Source organism: Triturus cristatus, chromosome 2_2 (assembly GCF_964204655.1).
Source record: "Triturus cristatus chromosome 2_2, aTriCri1.1, whole genome shotgun sequence".
Lineage (NCBI taxonomy): Eukaryota > Metazoa > Chordata > Amphibia > Caudata > Salamandridae > Triturus > Triturus cristatus.
The window spans coordinates 372,752,787-372,779,166 of NC_140582.1; positions in this window are offsets into that span (position 1 = coordinate 372,752,787).

Genomic DNA, 26,380 nt, shown 5'->3' on the forward strand with positions numbered 1-26,380 from the left:
CTTGATGTTGGTGTATTTGAATTTGATCTCTAATATGTGAGTTAGCTATCAATTAATTGGTCCTTATTGGATAGTTAACAGTTAGGCACCTTACTTCTTAATCCTCATTATGAACAACAAGAGCCATTGGAGGACCAATGCCTCTGAGTGAAATAGTTAAAAACCACTTCAGCTGGAACAACCACTAGCTTGCACTCAGGTATTTGTAAGAAAAAATATTTCAATTGAGCATTGACACACATCCATTATTGCAATGATTAGGACTAAGACGTCCATAAAGAAATTATAAGTGAGTATAAAAATAAATATAGGAACTCATTGCAAAACACTGCAAAAGGGCGTTATATAATTTGCAGTATCTTTATTGCACAACCTATTAAATAACAAACATTTCCAGCTCGATTAAATGGCAATTATCTTATAACACAAGAAAGATGTTAACATACTAAAAAAGGTCCACAAATTATAACAGAAAAAAACAGTGGGGCAGATTTACGTTCCCTGGCGCATCCCTGCAAATCAGCAGGGACAAGCAGATGCGTGACGCATCTGCTGGCGTAAGATTGGCGCAGTGCTGAAGTTGTGTCGCAAGCGCGACGCTACTCCAGCACTGTTCCAACCTGCCCTATCCCTAACATGGTGCGTCACGCCTTACGCCTGCTTGAAGCAGGCGTAAGGATTTGACGCACCAGCGTCGGAAAAGTGACTGCGTGAAATCTCGTAGATTTCACTGCGTCACTTTTCCGAGGCTTTTTCCGACGTAACGCCCACCCTGCATACATTAAACCTGACTCAGGTTTAATGTGGCGCAGGGCTTTACAACGTGACGCATCTCCCTAGATGCGTCGCGTTGTAAATCTGTCGCAGCATGGCGCTAGCTTTGCGCCGTCGCTGCGTCACAAAAGTGACGCAACGGTGGCGCAAAGGTGGCGCACAGGGCTTGTAAACCTGCCCCAGTAGGTCTAAGGCATAGAGCATGCAAGCTTTTATTTATTTTATATATATATGAACAGAATACATAGCATGATAATCCAACACATTTTACCACTTGTCTAAACCCTTCTCCCAGAAAAGCATGAACTTTATACTACTTTAAAAGCAATTTCAGATAATCATCAACCACTTATGTCATAAAAAATTGTCCAAGAGTGTGAACAAGTGATGTAACCAGCGAAATAAATCTGTCTCCTACAGCTAAAATAGTACCTTTTACTTTAATTTCTCAAATGCATTTTGAAAATAATTCATTGCTGTGGATTGAAGGAATAATTTCTGCTAACCCAGAATGTTTTCTACACCTGCACATGCTCACCTCTTTGGCGCATGTGTGTGAAAATAAAGCAATATAAACGAACTGAACAGTTCCACAGTAGAAAATGAAAGGAAAACCCTACAGCTGTTCTTAATATATATGGGTCAGACTTTAATCAGAATTTTTATCACATTAAGGAAAAGTATAGCGAACTCTGGGGCATATTTACAAGAAAATGTTGGAGCGCAGAGCTGCGCCAAATTTGGCAGTGCCACACTCCACCATTTTCAAAACACTGAGATGTGCTGTATTCACAAGAATACAGCGCACCCCTTTGTTTCCCCTAGTGCTGGTGCAAAAAAAGCTGCCTAGCACCAGTGCAAGCACCCTGCCACCATGTGGTAAGGGTGCCTGTGCTGCAGGGACGATTGCTTAGGTCCAGCAAGGGACATTTCCTGCACAGAGACAATAAATTATGGTGATTTGCACCTTCTATGTGTGCTGAAAAATGCAGCACACATGGAAAGAGCAAAAAACGAGAAGAAATTAATAATTTCTCCTCATATCACCATTCTAATACCTGGTATTCCATAGCATTCGTTTTTGGTGCTGCCTCAACCTTGTTAATGTGGGAGAGCATAAAAAAGTAATGGGTTTTAAGGTGGAATGCCCACAGCAAAACCCATTGCATGCCCTTTTGCTGCAGAGGACTGCGGTGGAGAGGCACATGATTATAAGGTGGCATCAAGCCACGCAAAGCAGCTTAGTGCCATCTTGTAAATATAGAAAATGGCCGTGCACTATTAGAGCATCACAAAAGGTGCCTCTCAGGTGGTGGTGAGGGATTGTAAATATACCCCTTAATTTCCCCAGAATCATGGTGCAGGCATAACTAAATCCTTGAAGAATAACTCCATACAAATTATAGCAAAGTATCAGAAGCTGGTCAACAAATCAATGAGCAAATTGCGAGGTGTGTTTTTAAAATAAAATTAGAAACTCAAGATGTAACATGTATATAAAGGGCTGTTAATGGCCCAGTACATGTCAACAACAATATTATTAATCTGAAAAGCCATTGAAAAAATGATAATTTTGCTATCATTAGTATGCTTTGTAATATATAACTTGAATATATTGCTTTCAATCATTGTTACTTTCCTAGAAGGGAAAATTAACAATATTCTGAAAAAATATAGATGTGATGAAATATCCCTGTACATTATAAAGATATTGTAAATCACCAAGGCGTTCTATGAACATATAAGGGAATGAAGTTGAAGATCAAGTTCCTTTATAAGGTCATAAACTCTGAGGTTACTTAGAATTTTATATTACTGTACTGCAGACAGAATGTTATTGTTTATAATGCATGATCACAACATCACAACATCACTCTTTCCACGAACCAATTAAATACTTGGAGCCATATTTATGAAGATTGTGGCATAGGGAAATGCAGCAAGTCACCTTGCTGTGCTGCCCAGCGTCACTGGGAACGGGCAAGAATGCTCCGTATTTATCTAATACAGCGCATTCCTGTCCTTTACTCTTGTGCGGGTGCCATTTTGGCAGCCTAACACCAATACAAGCACACCTGTGTTGTAGGCAGGATTGTTTTTGTGCAGGAAGGGACGCCTTCCTGCACAAAAATAATTCATAGTGACTTTTTCCTCTTTCTATGTGTGCTGTAGATTGCAAGAATAGAAAGAGGAAGTATCGAAAAGAAATATAGATATTTCTCCTTGTTACACCTCCCCCAGGGAGGCATATCTTTTTGGCACATTCCCATGATTACAAGGCCTTGTAAATCTGAGAATGCAACAAAAACCACGGGGTATATTCACAAGAACGAGTGCTAAACATCACCAAAAAACATTAGCGCAACTTTCCACATTGCAGCCTATTGCGGGAAAATAACCTGTGTCAACTAGGAATTCACAACAAGGCGGTACCATGCGATAGTCCGCCGAAACCGCGGACAATGTCTGCAATACAGCCCCATTGATGGAGATAAAAACACAAACCACAACACAAAAAAACCTGCCATGGGCCAAATCGCGATGAAGAAATCAGCGATAAGCAGCGCCAGGCCTGCAACACACACCTTGCAGGCGGAAAAAATCACTATCAATGAAGAAAAAACACCCAAACACAACTGACCAACACCCAAGCACCATGGAGGCAGCCGGAGCAGGCGCAGAGGACAAGCGCAACCCCTCAAGCACACTGGACGATCAGCCTGGGACCTCGGGGACAGGGAAGGGCAAGGACAAGAAGAAGAGGAAGACGAAGTTCAGTCCGCAGGCGAAAAGGATCATAGTCACGGAGGTGATGGAACACCATCAACAACTGTTCGTCACCTCCAACGTGTCATTGGGCACCAAAACTGAAATATGGCGGGACATCGGGGACAAGGTGAATGCTGTCGGAGAGCACAAGAGGACAATGGACTAGGTCAAGAGGCGATGGAATGACATCAAGTGGAAGACCAAGGAGAAACCAACCAGAAGGCAGCAATGCAGACTGGAGGTGGGGGCCCAGTGCCACAGCTCATGCTGGGTGACAGGGAGGAGCTGGTGTCGACAGTCATTAGTGTGGATACTGTGGCCGGAGTCGGGGACCAGACACTGCTCGAAAGGACACAACACAACCGCAACAGGATGAGTGACCACCAGGCACTGGGGGGACGGGTGGAGATGGCCACAATGGCACACATACACGATCAGGCAGAGCACAGTGCACACCCTCAATAACTCTGGGTCATCGCCCAGATCTATAGACTGTCTCAATGTACAATGCCATGCTGTCTGAATGTCAACATGTACCATGCGGCTACATACATGTGGACACATTGCAATACACCATCTCCCCTTCACATTGCAGGGCCACCATCAACACCACCTGCAGAGCAGTCCCACCCACTCTTCACTGATGACGAGGAGGAGAACCCCAGCATCGACGCACAAGCCCTCTTAGACATCATTGACATCATCCGCGACTCACCTCCATGATCAGGGCTGACCAGCTGCATCGAGGAGACCCCACCCACAACCCAAACCACCCAGCAGGAGGCACGCATGGTTCCGACAGTCTCCCAAGACCCCCAGGAACAACACACGGCCTTCCAATGCCGTGTGCTGGAGGCCCAGAGGGAGACGGCTGAGCAGGTGTGCGTGGGGTTCGACCTCATGGCCACCAAACTGGACGCCATCAATGGGTGTCTAGGCCCGCTCCATGGTCTCCAACGAGCCCTGACTGACATCGCTGGAGTCCTGACACGAAGAGAAGAACACCTGTCCACTCAGAGGGGCACCAGCGATAGCAGCCGTGAGCTGGCACACATGCGGAGGCTCATGGAGGACATGGTGCGGATGGAGGCGGAAAGGATGGCAGCCAAAGCTGCACAACAGCGAAATGTAGCTGAGATCTACCATGTCCTGCAGATCATCATCATGGCATTGCTGCCACAAGGTGTGGAGCATATGAATGCTGCTGCCCCCACACCATCCACATCTCCGCTGTGAGAAGTTGGCCTGGTGTATGCTGTCCACTAGTTATAGTGGGCACCCTGTTCCAGTCCAAACAACCCCTTATTGGTTATAGGTTAAAGACAACCTTTATTGAAAGCTATCCTAGTGGTAGCTATGGAGAGCAGCCTTTAGGCTAAGTCTTGAAGAAATGTAAAGCAGCTTGTTTTACCAGTCTATGATCTCTTGAGTGCCTAAATGAAAGACAACCACACCAGGTATATATATAAAATATATGTATTTATTTTCAAACACACCCTCCTAGGCTCTTTATGAGGCTAAAGGTCAAAACACATAAGTTACATTTCAAAATAGGACAGTACTAAGCACAAATACACGTCAGGCCCAAGGGGCGAGCCAAACCATATTCTAAAATAGTGGTATAAGAACCACAACTTAATTAGACACAAGGCCTAAGCTGTACAATCACTTGGAGCTCAAGGAACCACCCAAGGTAGTGACACAGAGGACCCAAGGGGGCCGTGTGCAGTGTGAGAACACAGCCGCGAGCCTCCGTTAGCTTCTATGGGGAAAGTTGTGGTTAGATTTTTAAAGATTAGGGACACTTAGAATTGTGTCAGGACCAAACCCTTTTGGACTTAGGAAGTTCTAGGGTCAACACCCATGGGAGCACCAGAGTACTTGTGTTACCTCACCCAGGGAAGCCTGGTGCATAGGTGTCAAATGGTGTCGGGTCGTGTCGTCGATTTCAATGGGAGCTGTCGAAGAAGTGCTACTGCTGGTAAGATGCGAAGTGTTCGAAGAGATCCAAGCCTGGATCGAAGATGAGAAGAACCTGAAGGCAGAGGGGACAGAGTCTGGGTCACTAGCCAGTGAACAGGAAGGCGATAGGCAGATGCCCACCGATGTCGGGTGATTTCAGGTGAAGAAGGTGAAGCTTGACTCTTCAGCCACGAGGACCAGGAGGCGTCGAGAAAAACCAGGAGCTGGATTCCAGCTGTCCCATAAAGCATGTCGGGTGCTGCAGCATCGGTGACCGGATTGGACACAACAAGCCTTGGCAACAGCAACCCACACAGAATCAAGAAAGATTCTTCGGTGCAGACCAGGAAGGTCTGTGAGACTCACCACTTGGTAGGGAGTCAGGGCACTTATGGAGAAACCAGGAAAGCCCAAGTAAATTCAAATCTTCCCCCTCAGAGACCCACCAGTCAACGGACCAGGGATCACAAAGAGACCTCAAGACAAAACACAAAATGGTGGCCCACGGGTCACTTGGGGGGACTAGACCAACAATCTTCAGTGGATTTTGTGCTCGAGGTGGGGGCTACAAGTCAGCCCAAGCACAACTTCAGGAGACGTCGAGAAGTCAATGCACTTGCAAAAGTGCACGGTGACTAGGAGTTCTGGTTCCACCCTACTCACGAGGGCTGCAGGTCTCAGCTTTGCTGGGGACTCGGGTCGGCCTCTGAGATGTCTGTAAATCCTCTTTGTGGGTGCAAATACTTCCGAGTCCAGCGGGAGCTTCAGAAATGCAGACCGGCAAATTGCTTCTTTGGTGCCTGCCAAGCAGTATAGTCACTCCTTGACCCCAAGGGAGATTTCTTCAGTCCTCTAGTCTTGAGTATAGCGTCGAAGTTCCAGGATTCAGCTTCAGAGTTTTGTCCAGGGATATCTAAAGATCTGGTTACAGAGGTTCCTTACTTATACCTAAGGAAGGGGTTGGACTAGCTCTGGGGACCCACCTATGGGAGAGTTTGGAAAGAGGGGTAACTACACCCATTTCCTTTGTAAAGTGTTGCACCAGAGATGGGCTGGAAGCCCCTGAACTGGTTTGAGCTGGACTATGCACAGGGACACCAAATGGGCCCCCAGTGCAGGACCTCAAAGCACTCAGAGAGTGCTCCCACCCAGCCCCAATACACAAAAGCCTGTCTGGGAGGTGGTTAAACCTCCCTGTGACAGGAAACCTATTATTCAGGCCTCCCCTACCAGAATTTCGGTCAGCAGCAGGAGGCCTGACCCGTGTCTGTGGCTGCAGCATCCATTTTGTAATGCCAGGGCTCTCTTAAGTTTCTACCAGGTATACCAGTGCTGCCATGTCTCTCCCTCTAGGAGGGTGGGATCATACTCCCACACATGTTACTGGTGTGGGGGTATGATTCAAAGGTGTTTGACACCAAACACGGGAGGCCCGATTCACAGAACTAACTTAAGACAAAATCCTAAACTTACTACCATTTTGGTATTCACAGAAGGCACTTACTCATTTTGGTATTCACAGAAGGCACTTGCTCATTTCGGTATTCACAGAAGTTAGGAGTCCTAACTTTAGGACTCCTAAATGCCTTCTGTGAATACCGAAAGTCTTAAAATTAGGATTTTTCTCAGTTTAGTAGTAGTATAGTTAGGACTCCTAACTTTAGGACTCCTAAATGCCTTCTGTGAATACCGAAAGTCTTAAAATTAGGATTTTTCTCAATTTAGTAGTCCTAAATTTAGGACTCCTAACTTTAGGACTCCTAAATGCCTTCTGTGAATACCGAAAGCATTAAAATTAGGATTTTTCTCAGTTTAGAAGTCCTAAGGTTAGGACTCCTAACTTTACGACTACTAAACTGAGAAAAATCCTAATTTTAAGGCTTTCGGTATTCACAGAAGGCATTTAGGAGTCCTAAAGTTAGGAGCCCAGACTGGGGAGATAAACTGGGAAAATTAGTATAATCAAAAATAAATTGTTTGCAGGATTAAAGGAGAACTTCTATAAGGCAAAGAAAGGGGCTTTTGATAGGAGAACAACTCAGCCATGGTATAATCAAGCCTGTAAGGTAGCAAGGTTCGCTCTTATATCTGCTATTAAACAGCATGACGTGGGGTCATAAATGTTCGGAAGAAGACCTACACGAAAACCATTAAAAATGCTTTAAGAGATTGGGAAGTCCTGATGGATGCATCCAGGAAAGGAATTTAGCATGCCTTCTGGAAGTCAGTAGGGATTTCACCAAATCGCTGTGTCACTCATTTCTCCAGTCTCTATTCTGTGAAGGAACAAGATAGTGTTCACCCACTTATCTTTCAGCCTAAAAAAACAGATGTTGGGGGCAAGGAAGTATCAACGATGTGATTATACCTATTTCATAACAAGAAGTAAGAATTGCAATTAATAAGATTGTCCCAAATAAAGACCCAGCGCTGGATAACATTCTGGATAACATTCTGGGGGACTTGATTGAGACTAACATTTGAAGCCCCCACTTTGCATTATTATTTAATCCCATTATGTCAGGGGCACCAATTCCACTGACTTGGGTGGGGTCTGAGGTAATACCAATCCATAAAAAGTGTTCTCCATTGGATCCAAGAACCTATAGGCCGATGAGCCTACTTGACTGCTCCCAAAGCCTCCTTAGTAGAATACTCCCCAAATGGCTACATGAATGGATGGGCGAGAGAGAGATTATTACACCATTACAAGTGAGTTTCCGGCAATGTACCAGCATAGTGGATCAGGTCTTCCGACTCCAAATAATATTCTGGAATAGGTGATCCTGGGCAATGGTCCTCTTTATGTTTATTCATGGACCTGCATTCTGCGTTTGATCTGATCCCCAGGTCTATGATTTGGCAGGTCTTGGCAGACATGCGTCTTCCCAACAATCTTCCCGGCATCATAATGAAGTTACATGAGCACAATTACACCCACGTCTGATATGGACAACTGGGTGAGACAAAGGACCAATTCCCTGTAAATAGAGGTGGTAAGGCAGGGTTATGCCTTTGCCCCAACTCTCTTTATGCTCTATAAGCCTCATTACGATGTCGGTTGGAATGACTTCTGACTGACATCGTAATTCAATTGGATTTGGAAAGTCCGACCAACTGATTACAATGCTTCTGAACACCATTTGGTCAGTCTCCCATTGACTTCAATGGGAGCCTGTGTTCCAACTGACTACACAGGCTCCCATTGAAAAAAGGGGTGGGTGGGGAAAATCGTACACCCTGTGGCGGGCACCCCATGGTGCCTGCCACACTGTGCATGGTTGCAAAGAGGGGTCCCATGGGTACCCCCACGGGCCTCATTCGGAAGACTCTGGGGAAGCAGGCCCCCAAAGTCAGATTTCGACATCCGTTCTGCACCGTAACATCCAATTTGGAAAGGCTCCCCAATCCCAACATCGTAATATATTGGTTGTAAACGTGGTCCGTAGACCTGTACGAGTCAGCTCCAAAAAATGTGGTTACTCTGAATGTCATTCGAAACCGAGTTGGATCCGAGTTTGAAACGTCCAAAAGTCAGTCGGAAGGCTTTCTGAATCAATCGGAAAGACGGGTTCTGAATTGGATTCGGTTGACCCGAATGCCATTTGGAGCCTTTCTGACCGACATCGTAATCGGCCCCTATGTTAATGACTTGATTTCATATTTGAATCAATGTGATGTTGATGCCGCATGTTTGGCAAGCACTAAGTCTACTGCCTTATTGTTTGCCAATGACACATTCCTACTGTTGAAATCGCCAGAGGGGCCTGGAAATGAATGTGGTAAAAACATAATATGTATAGCTCCTAAACCCCTGCCACTCTACAACATCCAACCCAAAGCTTATAGGGTTGTGTACACATATTTGAATACCTTAGTTTGACACTTACAGAGTAGTTAGACTCGCGGTGTCACATTGAAAAATGTAGGTTCAAACTAGTGCAACACATTGGGGGGTTGGTTAGAGCACGACAATGATCACACTTTAGCCCAATTTCCCGAGTGATCCAAATTTGCAAGCAGCAGGGTCAGGAGCAGCCGTTTATGGTGGTGAGCTCTGGGGTCACAAGGACATGGATACATTGGTAATTGTGGAAAACCGATTTCTATGTCAATTGAAGGGTTTACCAATCAGTACACCTCTGCTTCCCCCTAGGCTTAACATGAGGCTCTAGCTTATTTCTGAGGGTGTGGGAAGGAGACCAATCTTGTACTGGAAACACATCTGGGCCACACCAGAGCTCAGCTCCGAATGAGAGGGGCTGAAGGAAGTCTTAGGAATTCCTGGGTCAGGAAGTGCACCCTGGATTATACACATAAAAGAGACCCTGGGAATGATGGGTTGTTGGAAATTGTAGGACGATCCGAAGGTAGTCGCCTCAATTATTAAAGTATACTCAATATAAAAATGAGTCAGTTACAGGTTCCACCTACGTGTGGCACCTTAACTGACTCCTTTCTTTTTGCAAAGGATGAATTTAAATTAGAGCAATTTCTTCATGAGATTGAACCACCACTAGCCAGGAAGCTGTGTCTTTCTTTTTGGTAGAGTACGCTACAGTATGCCCTGTTCACTGCTTAATGGCCAAGCTTGTCTCAGAAGATGGATGATATCTGGGGTAGAGATTTCCAGAGCAGTAAATTAATTTGAACAAACATTAGTGAATGCCAAAAAAACAACCTTTGCCACCATTAACAAATACCTAGTGTACAAAAAATCTTTTGCAAATGATTTCAAATCTCTACTGTACACAATTGAGGAAGATAGTAATCTGTTTAAGGAGGAGAGTGGTGATATATTCGATCTGGACATGAATGATGTTATACCTGCTACAGTTATCACATCAGTGAAAATAGCTCATGAATTAGGCAGATCACAAAATACATCCTCATTTAGTGAGCCATTGCAAAGGTGTTTGAAGCCCATAGCAGATACAATACCAAGGAACAAAGTTGAATTGCTCAGCACCAGCCTGCGTAAAACAAACCAACCTCATTAAAAAGTAATTTATATTTTGGGTGTCAGGCAAGAAATGGTAATTTGGAAGTATTTTTCAAGCACAAGAACCAGTCTTTTCTGCCATCTATATCTGTGAAGGAAAACTAAGGCAAGTATAGAAGTTGCAGCTATTGGACTGCATTGATGGATATACCACCATACACAACACTGCTCCAGGGGTATGTAAGGATATTAGATGGAATAGCTATAGTAAGTCTTGTAAAATATTTGATGATTACGCTTTGACAGTTGTTATACCCTACAAGCAAGGAATGCGAAATGATTGGCTCTTGTGTGGGATATGTATATTACTGGAAGCATCAAGGAAAGTGTTAGCAAAAAAAAGCGAGTTGCATCTAACACTACTGTACTCAAAGATTGGCTTATTTACTTTGAATGAGAAGAAAACAAGACAGAGTTGCTTGGCTAACTGAGTAGACATTTGCAAACTATTAACATCAAAGGGAAGCAAGTCATTGTCACTTGCCAGTATAAAGTTGCAAGTTCCACATCAATTTCGAATTTCAAAATAATGTCTTGCGATCATGAGAAAGCGGACTCACGAGTTATGCTTCATTGTTTTTATGCAGCAACTGAAGGTCATCCCAAAATAATGATTTGTACAGTAGACACAAATGTAGTCGTTCCTGGGATTGCTAATTTTAAAAACATTAGATGTCAAGAATTTTAGTTAGCATTTGGTACAGGAAAAAAGCTCTGTTACATACCATCTCACTGTATTTCAGCAAGCGTAGACATTAATAGGTGTTTATTTATTTATTTGAACAGATTTATATAGCGCTGGCTAGACCCGAAGGTATCAGAGCGCTTTACATTAGGAAGGGCGGGTTACAGGTTACATAGATACATCAGTAGAATCAAAGAATCTGTAACATAGCTGTATCATTTGAGTCAAAGAAACACAGGGGGGGAGGAAACATAGACGGGGAGACTAAGAAAACAATGTCAAATGACCGGCTGGGTAGGTGATGGCCAAGGGGGTAAGCCAGAGCCAAAGCTGCATAGGGCAGTTCCACCGGGCATCCGCCAAGGTTGCTCGGGCTCCACGCTAGTAGCTAACAGTTTAGATATCCGCCCAGGGGGCATCGTCATGGATCATCAATAGAATCAAAGAATCACGTTAGGATCAGTGAATTACAGGTAACATAGATGCATCATTTAAGTCAAAGAAACACAGGGAGAGGGGGAGGGGGAGGAAACATGGATGGGGAGACCAGGAAAACAATGTCAGATACCAGGCTGGGTAGGTGACGGCCAAGGGGGAAAACCAGAGCCAGACTCCTCTTTAGCTTCATAGGGCAGCTCCACTGGGCATCGGCCAAGGTTGCTTGGTCTCTGCAAAGGTGTGAATCTTTCCTTTTTTCCTTGATGTTACTGGTTGCAACACAATGTCAGCTTTTCATAGGAGAGGAAAGAAAGCAGCTTATGACACCTGGATGGCACTATCTTCTGCTCTGATGGAATAATGGTGCCACATTGTACAACCATTCTGGAGGCATCTAAGGCATGCAAAAAAATATATTTGTTGTGGGTGCAAAAGATCATTCCACAATCAATGCAACTGCTCAAAGGCAAGCCTCTTGTGCACCAAACTTTGATTTTGCTGTGGAAACTGTTATCAAGATTAAGATTGGTCACGTGGTCAGGGAACATGTCGGCCGGTTGGTGCCGGTCGGGAGAGCTCCTGTGTGCGGTGGGAAGAGTCCGGTGCTAAGGATACTTATAATAAGTGGAGTATGAGCAGAGTATGAGGGCGTTCGAGCACCGCTGCTTGGAGCGGTGATCCGGTGATTTGCTCGGTGCGGGAATCGCTCTCTGGGGCCCATAACAGCAGCATACTTGCAAGCGTACCTCTGAGAACAGGAGAACGGGAGTATCTACGTTGTTGGACGGGGGCTCACTTACCTCCTCACGATAGTGGCGGTCACTATAATTTATTCTAATCTTCGTTATATAACGGTAAGGCCTTGTATGGGCTTAACTGCTATTTTTACTGCTCCTGCCACAGAGAGACGTGGCTCCGCCCCCCTTGGGAGTTGGAGTCGGGCGGCAGAGTGTTGGAAGAAATTCCGCACAAGTGAGCTGCTGTATGTGGGTAAGTGCGGCTTTTTCACAACTTTGGGTTATAAAAAGTGTGAGATAAATGAGGTTTCTAAGATCCGAGCCTGTCAGTTCACATTTCCTGAAGTGCCTGATTTGATAACTCCTGAGTCCCGAGGGCTGATTGCTTCGCTGTTCTCTCCTCTTCCGTGGTGGGACGGGGCTAGTAACCATATTAAAGACGGGAAGGTGTGGAGTGAGTCTTACCTCCGTGCTCCAACATTTAATACACATTATTCAATAAGTCCTGGTGAAGGGGGACAACGGGGAGCCAGAGTATCTACATGTGGCCACGCGCTTACAGAGGACTTGAGAGAGTGAGAATATTAATGATAAAAGTGGGAGGTCACTCCCAGTTAGAAACAGGTATCAGCTTCGATCAGCTCCTGAAAAGAAGAAGAAAGATGATGAATCTTCTTTGGTGTTGACGCCAAAAACGCCCCTTAAAAAGAATTCCAAAAAAGCGCCAATTAAAAAGTGCAGGTCAAAGGAACTGCGGTCACTACTCAAACCACTCCCCTCTCTTAGATCATATTTCAAAATAATGGAACAGGTTGCAACTTCAAAACCGGTCATCGGAGGAAATAAGAGCATACTAAATCAAGCGGAGAACATGGTACCCCCTGTGTCTCAGGGTATGTCTTTAACGCTTGAGAATCAGTTTACTCCGCTCGCAGAGATTCAGGAAAACCCACTTGAGACCGAGGCAGAGATTGAAATTGATTTGAATGAAGTAATTTCAAATGATAGCGTTTGTCCTGAACTGCCTCATGAGCCTCGAGGTGAATCTACCCCTGAGGTGCAGGGGGTCAGTTGGTAGATCTCTTAAATAGCCTAAGACAAGAGATCCTGGCTAAATTCGAGACCTCTGAAAATAATCAAAAGGAGATCCAGGATAGAGGGGAGATCTTGGAGCAGAAGATTGACGGATTAGCTAAACGTACAGAGAACCTGGAGGAAGAGGTCAAGGTTCTGGGTGAGACCACTGCTTCTAATCTTAGAGAGATTGAGAGACTCAAACTAGGGAACAAGGCATTACAACAGGATATAGAAAGGCTGGAGTTGCAAGCTAGGCAAAATAATACCCGCCTTTTTGGAATTAATGAAAATGCAGAGGGGGCAGATATAAAAGGTTTCGTCTGTAGGCTGGTGGGAGAGCTTTTCCAAGATAGAACATATATAGATCGGGAGAAAGAACTTCGGAGAGTGCACAGAGACACCTATCGGCTGCCGCCAGGGAGAAAAACCCAGAGGAAGATACTGGTCTGTTTTCTCACTTACTCAATTAGGGAGCTTGTTTTAGCTCGAGCATTAAAAGAACGGTCATTGATGTATGGGGATTCCACCTATCTAATACAATCAGATATGGGCAAAAGAACAGCAGAGAGGCAATGGCTTTTGGGGTAAAAAATGAACGAACTCCGGTTCACATGAAATTCCCTGCCATGTTGAAGATTATGTGGAAAAACAAGGGGCCCGATTCACAGAACTAAGTTAAGACAAAATCCTAAACTTACTACCATTTTGGTATTCACAGAAGGCACTTACTCATTTTGGTATTCACAGAAGGCACTTACTCATTTCGGTAATCACAGAAGTTAGGAGTCCTAACTTTAGTACTCCTAAGTGCCTTCTGTGAATACCAAAAGTATTAAAATTAGGATTTTTCTTAGTTTAATAGTAGTAAAGTTAGGACTCCTAACTTTAGGACTCCCAAAAGCCTTCTGTGAATACCGAAAGTCTAAAAATTAGGATTTTTCTCAATTTAGTAGTAGTGAAGTTAGGACTCCTAACTTTAGGACTCCTAAATGCCTTCTGTGAATACCGAAAGTCTTAAAATAAGGATTTTCTCAGTTTAGTAGTAGTAAAGTTAGGACTCCTAACTTTAGGACTCCTAAACTGAGAAGAATCCTAATTTTAAGACTTTCGGTATTCAAAGAAGGCATTTAGGAGTCCTAAAGTTAAGACTCCTAACTTCTGTGAATACCGAAGTGAGTAAGTGTCTTTTGTGAATACCAAAATGAGTAAGTGCCTTCTGTGAATACGAAAATGGTAGTAAGTTTAGGATTTTGTCTTAAGTTAGTTCTGTGAATCGGGCCTAAGATGTATAATATTCAAGAACCGGAGGAAGTTGATGCACTATTAAAACAGATGGGAGGACCAGAATAAATCATAGATTGTCCTCACTTTAAGTTGAAAATATGTAATTGTAAATACTTTATAAATAGCATGGGGTGAAGGTTTCATTTATATACCAGTTCTTACCCTATATGCGGATTGAATGGCTATGTATTAGGATTATATGACATCAAAGCAGGATTGCTTATGTCTGTGTGTATAGGCGTTAATGTTAATTTGGGACTGGCACCTGGACTTGACTCGTCCACATAGGGATATCTCGAAGGCGTTTTCGCCCCAAGAGATAATCAGGGGGGTTCCCTGGGGTGGGTGGGACACAGGGTGTTGGGAGCATTTGGGAGAAAAAAGAAAAAAAATTGTGACCTGGATCTGCCGTTTACGATTGGTATGTCCTTATCAAACTTTTTGTTCTGATTGGTTATCAAAATTAAATGTAGACTTAATGAATGCCTAGGTGCATGGATTCGGAGGGAGCCCTGTATTTTATAAATTAGTGAGAATTTGGTGCATCTCATCTCATGGAATATGAATGGGATGAGATCTAAGAGAAAACTGGCTCCTATTATGGAGTTCCTTAAGAAAGTTGAGGCGAATGTTATCCTTTTACAGGAAACCCATTTAGAAGAAAGTGAATGTTTGACTGAGCTTAAAAAATTCTCTTGGGTTCAGGATGTAGTTTGCTCTAATCAGAGGGGTAGTGCAAGAGGAGTAGCAATAATCATTAGATCAAATAGTGTAATTAAATTGGAAAGCCATCTTTCTGAGTATTCGGGTAGATGGATATTAGCAAATATCAAAATTCAGAACAGGGCGCTAGTGTGCGTTAGCTATTATGGCCCAAATCAGGACAACCCAGATCCGTTAATCAAATTAGAGTCTGCACTTTTGTTAACCCATAGTCCAGTGATTATTGGAGGCGATTTTAATCTAGTTCAAAGACCTGAGTTAGATAGACCTTCTAAAGTAAAATATATTACCCCTTTACACTCAATGCCTATACTTAGAACATTGATCCAAGAATTAAACTTAGTTGATGTATGGAGAATTAAAATGGGAGAAAAGAAGGGATATACTTCTTTCAGTAAAAAATATGGCCACCATTCCAGCATAGATTATTTTTTAATAGATCAATGCTTGTTTGAGGGAGTTAAAAGGGTTAAACATCTCCCTGCTGCCATCTCTGATCATTCCGCGGTATGCCTCTATTTGAGATTTCAGGAAAAAAGGGGTATAACTAGATGGACTCTAGACCGGACAATTTTATTAGATGAGGAGGTCCAATTTAAGATCCGAGAAGAGGCTATGACTTTCTTTAAAGATTATAATGGGTCAGCAAAAATACAGGTTATTTGGGATGAGTTCAAGGCATTTCTTAGGGCCTTGGGAACATCAGTAATGAAGGGGAAAAAGCGTAGCTCTAGGCAACGTGAGAATGACCTGTTGAAAAATATTCAAATTAAGGAGCTAGAATTGCAGAGGGCTTCCCTAGAGTGCTTTAGTGAGGTCCCTCATCTTACTAAGGAACTGGAGAACCTTCAACTAGAATACCGGGGAGTTTTGGATATGATCATAATAAATAGATGGAAGGTCAGTAAACTTCAAAACTTTTCATGTGGGGAGAAAAGTGGCCGGCTTTTGGCTTGTTAAGTCAAAACTTATAAAGTTTGTAATCATATAAATACCCTTAGAGAGAGTTCTATGGGCCAGATTTTAGATACAAATACAAAAATAGGGGCTGAAGTCCGTGGATATATGGCCAAATTATATAAAGAGGATACTGTACCAGGGTTGGAAAAGATCAAATAATTTTTGGGTAGAGTTGAGCTCCCTTCCCTGAATGAACATCAAAGAGTCTATCTAGCCTCCAAAATAGGTGAAGAAGAGATTCGAGTACAGGTGAGAAGAATGTCGAGAGGGAAGGCTGCCGGGCCAGATGGCCTTCTGATAGAAATGTATCGATCTCTTGAGGATAAACTAATATCAGTATTTAAAGAGCTATTTGATAAGATCCTCATAGAAGGGGAGGACCCTCCGATGTCTTGGGCCGAGGCAACGATTGTCTCAATTTTACAACCAAATAAGGATCCGTTGGCAGTAGAGTCTTACAGGCCCATATCCTTGTTGAACACCGACTATAACGTGTTCACGGGTATATTGGCAGCTACAGTTGCTAAGATTATAGAGTATAGTTCATGGAGATCAGAGGGGGTTTATTCCTGGAAGGCAGCTTAATGAACTTACCCTAACCATGTTGGGTATAGTAGATTTGGCAGAATCTTTTAATCTTCCAGTGACTCTGGTGGCAGTAGACGCTGCTAAAGTGTTTGACCAGGTTCACTGGCCATACCTTTGGGAAGCTTTAAGAACTTATGGTTTCCCTATAAACTTAATAAAAGCGATACAGTCGCTTTATAGTGTACCTAAAGCCAGAGTTTTAGCCAATGGAGAATTAACTGATTGGTTCGGTATTATGCGGGGAACAAGGCAGGGATGCCCGTTGTCCCCCTTGTTGTTCAACATATATATTGAACCTGTTGCAGCCTTAATCAGACAAGATCTTTCCATCCTTCCTTTTAGATATAAAAACTTTGAGGTTAAATTAGCTTTATATGCGGATGACCTCATTCTTTATACTCAAAATCCTAAGGAGGCTATTCCTAAATTGTGGGATAATGCAGATCTATTTGGGAAGGTCTCCGGACATAGCGTAAACAGAGACAAGACTGAGGTTATGGAGTGGAACCAATCTTCTCAGACACCTGGAGCAAAAACTCAAATGCGATATCTTGGCATTATTATTACACACAAGTTAGTAGATCTCCCCGGGGTTAACTGGAGAAAGATTAGCCAGGAGGTTGGAAGATTATTGATCAGATGGGCTAATCTCCCTCTTAATCTATACGGAAGGGTAAATATGATCAAAATGATCATACTCCCTAAGATTACTTTTCTTTTTAATAATATACCCCTCCCATTTGATAAGAATGAGGTAGCAAAATTACAGGGCAAGATAGGAAGTTTTGTTTGGGCGTCAAAGGGTCCGCGTATATCTTGGAAAAGGCTGAGGAGAAAGTTAAAGAGGGGGGATCTCGCCCTTCCGGATTTATGGGTCTACGCACACGTATTTCATTTTAAGAACTTTCGGATGCTATTAAATAAACCAGATGATTCTGCATTAGGTTTAATCTATGGGGCATTACTTAGCAATTTGGGGGACGGACAAGAACAGTTCCTTTTTAAGATCGGAAACCCGAAATTTTTCAAAAGAGTAAGGTTAAAAATTCTCCTGCAGGCGCTAAAGAACTGGGTATACATACGGAAAAAATTGGGAACCTCATATTATTCGGATTACTCACCAATTTGGGGTTCCCCAGGCACTCCAGCATGTTTAGACGATTCACTCAGTTTACCATTGAAACAAGCAAATATCTCTTGTTGGGGTGATTTAAAAATAGGTATGGATCTGATGAGTTGGGAAATCTTGACATCGTGTACTCGTGGTCAATTAACTAATTTTAAATAGTATCAATTGTCTCTTTGGTAGGCTCGGCAACAGTGGGTGGAACAGATGGATGATGCCTGGCTAATTCAAGCTATGAAAATCGGGAGTATCAAAAAAGAGGTGGCTTTGTGGTATCGAACTTTGATTAAATCAGAAGATAATATAAGTCAGGATATCCAAAAACTCTGGAGTGATGATGTAGATACTACTAATTTGAAGGATTCTTGGTTGAGCTTGTTTACATTGCTCTGTGAGATGGTTAAACCGGCATACCTTAAGCAAAACCATCTTTTTACTATTTATCGGGTTTATTGGTCTCCGGTGAAATTGACAAAATTTTCAGGAACTCAGCATGTGTGTTCGAGATGTCAGGATCCTTCAGCAAATGACTGTCACATGTTTTTAAGTTGCACCATGATTATAACATTTTGGATGGATTTGTGTGAATTTTTGACGGATGTAACAGGAATCCGGATAGAAGTAACCCCAGCGCTTATATTTTTTGGATTGGGCCAGGATAGTATTCTGGTCTCAAATAATACTGCGGCAAGGTTAATTTTTTATGTTATTTTATTGGGAAAACGAGAGATCGGTAAAGCCTGGAAATCGGCTGTTCCACCTTTTTTCTCTGACTGTAAAAACAGCATTATATATATAAGTCAACAAGACATGGCATGTGATTCCAGAAGCCGGGAAAAGATTTGGGCCATGTTGGTTGATTGGTGCCAGAGGAATTGGGTCCAATGATTAAGCCAACGAATAGCTGTCGGTCCTGGTCCCCCTGTTTTGTATTCTTGCGTGTCAAGCGTAAGAGGGGTTGGAGTGGAAACAGCTAGATTTCTTGTGTGGAAAGACTCCATTACCATCTTGCTCCCAGCAGGGGAACAGTGAGTATAGCCAACAGGTTAATTGGCAGGATGAGGACCAAAAAAAAATAAAAAAAAGATTAAGACAGCATACAGACTCAAATCACCATTGTTTTTATATTATAGAAATGTTATCAGGGTTTAATAAGGTCTTGCATTTTTTAATTACAATGCAAACCTTATCCACATGTTCATAGTATGTGCTGTAAGAATAAAAATGATGCAAATTATAAGTTTACTTTCGCTACAGTGTGTTACTTATTCCTGGCATCCTTCTTGTCGACCATTTTGTTTTTTTATTTATGAAGACATGTCTACATCCAACATGGGCATCCATAGTATAATCTTTACCACCTTCAGACCTTTGCTATTTTAAGTGAATAGCATTTATTTTACAAGTGTTGCATACAGTGTGCACTGTTCTTAGTAGACACTTTTTAATACTCTGTGGTATATTTCTCATGAGAATTTCACTGTCTGCAAACAGTGTGGTACAGAGTAAACTCTCTCCATAGAGTAAACAATGTTCACAGTACCCTCTTTTCTACTCAAATCAAATTCATTCCTGAATAGATTTTAGTGACTGTAAGGAGTTTGATACAGATAAAAGCTGTCCGTAGTAGGCCACTCATTTTGGAAAAGACTTCAAGTAACTTGGCAATCCCTGAAGAGTTGCTTACACATTGAACACTGTGTGCAATGGGTTTCCCATACATCTGTAGTTGATTATTAATGTAAACTAGGCTACCCACAAAGTGTCTTGTATAGGATTAACATTGCACATAACACATGCATACTACACCTAAGGGAGTTGTATCTATGATGGTATTAATGATGCTTCATATTATTCTGAGATATTTTGTACTTAATTTCAGGCCTCCAATTTCATACTAGGGAAATGTGTACAAAAGAACCTTGGATGATGTCTTCAGTGATGTAATCAAAGAAGTAATTTGAGATGTCATCACTGATGTCATAATTGATGTCAAAGAAACTGTCATGAGTGATGTAATATGTAAGGTCATAAGCACTGCATGGCGGGGGCATACGTTATAGTTATCTCTGCTAACTATAACTGATGAATGTATAAGTTTAAAATGTTGTCACTGATATATTCACTTAAATATGTCACTTTAAACTTTGATTTCTTTTCTTTCTTTTTTTTAGATTTTATTAGCCATCTGTTATATGCCCAAAAACAATACATTGCACAGAGAAACAACAAATATGCAATCTGCATAGCACAAAGAAAATAAATGTTCCGGGGACAAGATTCCATAACAATATTAGAAAATATAACATATTTACAAGTATAGACAGAAACTTAAGTGGTATCGGCATTATATATACTAGTCCCAGTGAAGGCTTAACCAAGTCCTTTCAAGTTTAGCTCTTGACCGTGGACCCCTGGCTTTTACTAAAGCCAATTCCAATTCATAAAGCCCCCTCAGTAATACCCAAAATTCAGTAACTTTTGGACTAGTGGTTTGAATCCAAGCCCTGGCAATACACAAATGGGAACAGACTATACTAATAGAAACCAGAGACTTCGATAGATTGCCCGGATCATCTATTATACCCAATAAGATTACTTTTGCAGTTAGTTGAATATCCATACCTGCTAAATTACTCTACACGTGGGTAACCTCAACCCAAAACATATTTAACTTTAGACAAGTGACAAACATGTGTTGAAGATCAGCGGCATATTCCTGACACTTAGGGCAGCGTGTCTTTAAAGAGACATTTGTCAATGTCCACTTCGAGATAACTTCTGGGGTATAGTACAACATAAACATAATCCGATGTTGGTGTAATTTCAAATTAACTGAGGTAGCGGCAGTATCAATTGTAGTCAGTGATTCATGTAAATCCTCATTTGAAATATCAATTAAAAATATTCAATTTAATTTAACTATTACCTGTAAGCCATCATCCTTAGCGACCGTTAAGAATCTCTGGTAGACTTTCCCTATACAGCCCCTGCCAGAAATCTGAAAGATTGCATATACTACCTCTGTTGTGCTAGGTAGGGCTGATAGGCCCTCTCCTTGAATAAAGTAAACCCTCACTTGTAGATATTTAAAAAACAAATTGTGTGCTACCTCAAATTCTGCTTTATGTGATGCAGATGATCTGAAACCTTGCTTGTCGTACTGTATAAAATGGCAGATCCAAACTATTTTAAAAGGGTTTGATTCAAGATAGTTAGACATACGACGCAGATCTGGCAAGACATCTCTAAGGCCCATGCAATACCCGACCTGTATGAATTTTCTATACCGTGGGGTAACCCAAGACTTTCTAATATATTCTCTGACTCTGTGGGGAGATGGTGGCAACGATGTGGTATAACACGGCTCGGGCAGCTATCTGCCCGAGCCGTGTTATACCACATCGTTGCCACCATCTCCCCACAGAGTCAGAGAATATATTAGAAAGTCTTGGGTTACCCCACGGTATAGAAAATTCATACAGGTCGGGTATTGCATGGGCCTTAGAGATGTCTTGCCAGATCTGCGTCGTATGTCTAACTATCTTGAATCAAACCCTTTTAAAATAGTTTGGATCTGCCATTTTACACAGTACGAACCCAGTATTCTGGCCACAAGCCAACTGATATGCGAACCAAATCTTACCCACATCTGGCCCCTTGAGTAAGCTCTGAATCCGATTGACAAAAGCCGCCCAGAAATAACCTTTAAAATCTGGAAGTTTAAAACCGCCTTGTTTGCATGTTAACTTGATATATCTAAGAGCTCTCGTAGCCCTCCGATAGCCCCATATAGAACTGCCTTCCGCACTATCTAGCCGCTTAAAGAATGACATGGGAACCCTTAATGAAATTATGCGAAACAAATAAAGGAATTTTGGTAAAATATTCATTTTAATTGAATTACACCTCCCCAAAATAGTAAGTGGTAACTTATGCCACCTACGCATATTGGTGATAACCTTTTTAAGCAAAGGCTTGTAATTTAAAGCAATAACATCATCCACAAGGCAGCTAAGGCAAACTCCGAGATAAGTAGCAGTTCTAGTGATTCCTAGCAAGAGTGGGGCTACCTCTGGTTCAAAATTTAGGATTGACTGTGTTTTCTTTAAGTTTAACTTATAGCCGGAGAAAGACCCAAAGTGTTGAGCCTCTACCGTTATCTTAGCCATAGTGTCCACCAGCTTTGTAGTGTATATGGCAATGTGGCAATGTCGTCTGCATATGCAGTAACTTTTAAAACCATATCATTAAAGGACACTGGAGAAATAAGAGTATTTTGAAGCAGATGCCTAATAAAAGGCTCAATATAGAGAGCAAATAATAAATGGGAGAGCGGACATCCCTGCCGCGTGCCCCTTTGAATATTCAAAAGAGTGGAAGATAGACCATTAAGCCTAATAGCGGCAGTTGGGTTGCTATAGAGTTTCTGCACTGCTGAGATAAACCTCCAACCGAGACCTAAAGAACACATCGTCAGCCATAGAGGCCCCCAAGCCACTCGGTCGAAGGCCTTCTCAGCGTCAAGCATCAACATCCCAATCTGCTGATTTAACTGGCCTGCTATGTCTAATGCAGCAATAGCTGTGTTAATGTGTGCCACTGTGTCACGCCCTGGGATAAAACCGTGCTGTTGTTCAGATGGGGAGCTAAACGAGAAGCAAAGAGCTTTGAAGTTTTTTTTTGCATCCGCAATAATTAAAGATATTGGATGGTATAAGCTCCTATCCTCCATAGGTTCCCCTTTTTTTGAAAAATAATAATATTAGTTATATAGCAAGAAGGCGGGTACTTCCCCGCGCTCACGTATATCGTTAACCAACTCTAGGAAGACCGGGACCAATATCTCCTTGAAAGTTTTATAAAACTCGAGAGGGATGGTATCTTCACCCACCGCTTTACCAGAAGGTAGAGCATTAATTGCTAAATTAATTTCCTAAGAGTCTGCACCTCTGCCAAGTTGGTCAGACTGAGCTAAATCCAAGACAGGCATTACGCTATCTTGAATGTAGCTGCTTGTTGATTAAAGCTGGCTGAGTCACTGTAAAGGTCCATGTAGAATAGCCTAAATTGCTCTAATATGTCTTGGGATTTTGTATAAACTATCCCATCAACTCCTTTAATTTGATTAATATGTGACTTAGCTCGCTGGTCTGCTAACTGATAGACCAAAACTCGTCCAACCCGCTCGCTATTCTCATATTGCCTCAGTTTGTGCTTATGAAAACTATTAGCTATTCTATCCCTTAATCTTCTGCTGAGCTTAGCTCTCACTTCAATAAGCTGACAATGAATCTGCGGTTCGCCAGTGTCCTTTAAAACAATTGCTCTAGCATGTAGCTGCTCTAACTCAGAATATTGCCTACGCTCATCCTCTACCAAACTTATTTTAGAGCGGTTCTGCTTAATAAAAGTGTTGCCCCTCTCACATATGCTTTCAGACAATCCCAGACTATTTCCGATGATGCCCATACTGCTGAATGTTGGTTGTTTCTCAAAATATTCCCTCAGCATACCTTGCATGAAAGCAACATGGTCTGTATTGCTAAGAAGGTGCCTGGGAAATGAAAATTCCTTTATTGACTCTTTCTCCTCCAACCTAAAGTGTACAGTGAGCATATTGGGATTATGGTCCGAAGTAATTTTCAGACAGATCACCATATTTGAATATTCTAGCATATTTTTATTGGTAAAGATCATATCGATTCTGGAGTATTGTTTATGTGGATTTTTAAAAAAAAGTGTAGCCTGGTGTTGAAGGAAAAAATTGTTTCCAGACATCCTCCATTTGATGTATATGGAGTAACTCAACTAAAGCTGCCCTTGTCTGAACCATTCAGACCCGTGCAGCCGTATTCGTTGTTTTTATCCAAAATGCAGTTAAAATCTCCCATTACTATGAGATTGCCATCCCATTCCAATAATTCAATATTCAAGAAAGAGATAACCTCAGGGCAGTCAACATTAGGACCGTAAACCATACAGATCGTCAACTTCCGGCCAAAAATCAGAAGTTGGGCAATTGCCCATCTTCCCTATCATAGTCGGCCAAAGTGCGTAACACCGAGGCTGTGCAAAATGTAGACTTTAAAAGGGCCACTCCTCGGATAGATACTGTCTGCGAAGTACACACAATTAAATCATAGCCGAGTTGTTTAAAAAGAGCTCTCTCCTTAAAAGCCAAGTGCATTTCAGCAAGCCCAACTACTTGAGGCTTGAAGACCTTGAGTTTTTTCGCTACCAAGCGTCTTTTACTGGCCTGATTAAGCCCGGCGACATTCCAGCTCATAAATTTAATGCACAGCATTGTGTAATTTTTGCAGCTTCTGACAAATCTCCATCCCCGGAACTAAGAGTTCCTTAATCATGTGCTCATTTTGTGCATTTTTACTTATGTCTTGGCTATTTAACCCCTCCCTCCCTGACAGCCCCCCAAACTAACCCATAAACCACCAATACCACACACACCCCCACCCCGTGTCTAAGATAAGTAATCACCCTATTCTTTGCTGTCCTTGAGTGACAGCATTTGGAGGACGCCCCCACACCTCCCCACCAAGAGCCCTCCTGGACCACCGTACCCTAACCCACGCAACCGACCAATGTCAATGCCAAAACAAAAGTGGAGGAGACAAACAACAAAAAAGAAAAAGAAAAAAATCTTCAAAGGAGGTACATCTTACCTGTGCCACAAAAAAAACAACAAAAACAGTTTTTTAAAGCAAGCGTAATTCGAAACCGTTTGTCAGCATCTCCCCTCCCCCTTTCTTGTTCCTTTTTTTCCCCTTTTTTTCTTCTCTCCTTCTGAGTTACAGACAAACTTTAAACATTAAATCAATCTTTGTGAGTGGGCTGCCACATAAAGAGTGCCTTTTTAGCTTCCTCATTAAAATAAAAATGAGTACGATCATCCTTTATAATTTTTAAACGGGCTGGCTCCTGTAAAAAGACCTGCGTGCACACATCCTTAAAGGGATCCATGAGTTGTCTAAGTTGCCATTGTTTGTCCATGGTTGATTTGCACAAATCTGAACACACAAATATGGACATAGAACCAATTTTAACAGGAGCTGAAGGCCGTGCCTTTAAAAAAATTGCTTGACGCAACAAGAAGTTGCCTAAACAACACAAGAATACGTCTAACACAATTAGGTTTAGCTTGGCTACTTTGTGCAAAGAATAGAGCCAGTCAATGTGCACGTTGGACCTGCGTATCCAAGTCCCAGTCTCCTAGGTCAGGAAAAGCCTTTTGTAGCAGGTTGACGATAAAAGTACCTGGGTCAGATCCTTCCCTGCCTTCTGGGATTCAGAAAATTCTTAGGTTCTGACGTCGCTGCCGGTTTTCCAGGTCTTCGATCTTAAGTTGCATAGCTGTCATTTGACAATCTTGAGATTTGACCAAATTTACTGTATGAGTATTGACCTCCTTGACGGCTGGCACCCGTTATTGGAGGTCAGAGACCTCAGATGTTAAATGTGAGACTTTAACAGTTACTTCTGACAGAGCCTGCTTTATCTCGATACTGTCAGCCTTAGCCTGCTGGTAATAACTCTGTGCTTCCGCCCTCTGAATTGCGAGTGCCTGCATAATCCTGGAGGGTGAGGGTTCTTCATCCTCATACTGAAAATGACGTACACCGCTCTCGATTCCTGTCTCTTTGAGGGACGATATTAAAGGAGATACTAACGAAGAGGTAACCGGAGTAATGACAGAGGGCATTACAGGAGGGGACAGAGGAGTAGTGGATGTAAATGTAGTTGTAGGCATGGACCCTGCTACTTGGGCTTTCTACCTTGTTTTTGACCCTTGTAAAGAGCCTTGACCCCCAGCCTCAGGCTCAATCTGCGAGCTGCTCTGAACGACAGGGGCTTCAGCACCCACAGTAGCAACAGTAGGGGCCTTGGTAATGTTATTTGCCGCTGACTCTAAGTGGGCAGACTGTGTAGTGACACTTGACAAAGTGCCAGGATCTCCTGAGTTAGATGATCTAGAGATAATAGATTTAACCTCGCCTTTTGATGCCACCCACTTCTGCAGTGGGCTCACACCTACACCTGCACCAGTCTTTACAGCATTTGCAGATCCCTTGAGTCTTCCCAACACCTCTGTCACCTGTACCTTTGCTCTAACTCCAAACCCCCGACCTCTACCGCCTTTGCCACCCCAGATTGGTTTAGGGCCTTTTCTTTAGCTGCTCTCCCCTCCTCCGTAGTGTTAGATTTGGGGCTGGCGAAGGTCCCTGTAGCACAGTTAG